This window comes from Meriones unguiculatus, chromosome 6 (assembly GCF_030254825.1).
Source record: "Meriones unguiculatus strain TT.TT164.6M chromosome 6, Bangor_MerUng_6.1, whole genome shotgun sequence".
Taxonomy (NCBI): Eukaryota; Metazoa; Chordata; class Mammalia; order Rodentia; family Muridae; genus Meriones; species Meriones unguiculatus.
In genome coordinates, this window is record NC_083354.1 from 137,432,090 (window position 1) to 137,434,663 (window position 2,574).

Consider the following 2,574-nt stretch of genomic DNA (forward strand, 5'->3'; position numbering starts at 1 on the left):
CAGGTCCCCCTTACCACCCTCCAACAGCATGCCAGAAAACTTCAAACAAACGGGGAGGAGGTGACTTCAAGCCAAAGCAAATCTCCTAGCAGTTATAAAAGAAGTGGGTGAAACAAATCATTTCATAAAAATCAGACTTGAATTATCTCAGGGATGAAGAGAAAATCTGGGAAGCATAAATACCAATTATGCTTGGCCAAACAATAATTTCAGATGGAAAGTAAATGCACATATATGTAGATAGTTAGGCATGTGTGTGTATGTTGCTGTTGATATATGTATCTTCCTACAGTAAAAACAAAAATTTCTTTATTTCAGTAATTTCTGTAATGCTGCCAAACAACTTTTCAAGAAAAGATCTGTTTTACTAAACAATTTCAAATTCTCATTAAAATAATACCTTGTAAGTGGGGTAAAGGAGATCTTAAGGGAGGAATGAAAAAGAATTGAGTGATGGAATACATATTACAGAAAAACAGAAACAGGGACTTTTTTAATTTATTTGTTTTTTATTAATTACAGTTTATTAGCTTTGTATCCCAGATGTAGCCCCCTCGCCCATCATCTCCCAATCTCACTGTCCCTCCTACCCTCATCTCCTCCCATACCCCTCCCTAAGTCCACTGATAGGGGAGATCCTCCTCCCCTTCCCTCTGACTGTAGCTTATCAGGTCTCATGAGGACTGGCTGCACTGTCTTCCACTGTGGCCTGGTAAAAACAGGGATTATTTTAAAGAAGATAAGGGACAACAAGAGGGAAGCTGAAGGGGATGCAGATGGTAATAGGGAAAGGAGATGAATACAACATATTGAAATGACATTTGTATATGAAAACCACAATTGAAACTTATTACCATATATGCTAACTCAAAAAAGGAAAAAGAAAATGTTGTAGGTATATCACCCTCTTAGAAACAATGTAACAGAGTTACAGGGCAGAAATTTGAATGATTTGTCAAAGAAAGCCATGATTTAGACAAATACTGTTTAAATTGGTTTTATTATTATTTAGGTATGTTGACACAACAAAACAAAAGATCACACACACACACACACACACACAGAGAGAGAGAGAGAGAGAGAGAGAGAGAGATATTGCTTCCAGGCATAAAGAAAAACAAAATTTTATCATTCAAAGGAAAATAGATGGAACTAAAGAAATCATCGTGTTAATTAAAATTAACAGGATTCAAAAGGACATTGCATGTTTTCTCCCATGTACTTAGTGTATTTTTAAGCACACATGAGACATGAAAGTAGAAGAGGAAATATTTGAGAAGAAGCAGACCAGACAATGAGAGGGTAGTAGAGAGGGAACTACTGTGGATATTGTCAGGATTAGTCATAAGAGAGACTAGAGAGGGAGAATGATGAATAACAGGCCCTAGTGTTTTCCTTGGGATGGAACAGGTACAAGGACTAGCAGGTCTGTATTGGGCTATTTGAAGAGTTGTAGTTTTATGTGGAATCTACAGGTCTTTTTCTAATTGCATTGAGTGACTAGGCCTGGTCTTAGGCCAGGATGCTGTAACCCAATAGTTAGGCTATTACAGGTTTGGGGTGTTCAGGAAGAGAAACTAACCAGCTTCGACTCAGAAACTCAAAACGGGATCAAGATAACATAAAGATAACTAAGATTTTGATGTCAGTTTTGATTATAACTACCTAAGACATTTAAGCAACCTAAATGTTATAAGAGATCTTTAGTGTATAAAGTAAAAGTTGTTCTAAAGAGTATTAAAAATTTTGACAAACATTCTTCATAAAGCATAATTAGAAAATTATATTCCAGAAAAAGAAAAATAGACAATATATAATAAAATATAATAAACTTATTAAATCATAATACTTTATACTTATCCCATGCTCAGTTACCTGGAAATTATCCAAGGTTATCTTGAGTTTACATTAGAAGTTCTACATTTTCTCCCAGGAAGAGCCCCAGAAGGAGATAGGTGATTTGCATGTGTAGTGTCAGACACTGGACTGTGTATCCTAGGTGAGCAACACAAGGATCTTGTACTAATAATTCAGTATCAGAAGTCTTTGCACAGAATGTAGTGTTTAACTACACTGGAAAACAAAGGAACAAAACACAGGAGAAAGTCCTTTCAGGAAGAAGCATGAAATCAGATGCATCCCACTTTCCCTGTGTGAGCAAGAGAAGACATTTGAGAGAATTAGAAGGTGAAATTGAGGCTATGTTAGCCTGTGGATCTTAGATGAAACACTTTTTTTGTTGTTAAGAGACGAAAAGTAACAATTTCAAAGCAGTGGGTACATCACAGGAATCAATAAAGAGCTAATATGCATCTTCCTAAATGTTATTCTAAAGGTTCTAAAGAATTTTAAAGAGAAGTATTTTAATAAGTATTTTTAGTTACACTCTTTCATATGGAATGCCATTTTTCACTTTTTTAAAAAATAAACAAATTAACTTTATTAAGTTATGACTTCAGCCTTTACATTGATTTTGAATGAACACACACACACACACACACACACACACACACACACATACAGTCTTTCTTTCTCCTTGTCTAAACATTGGATATCAGATGTTATAAGATTCTG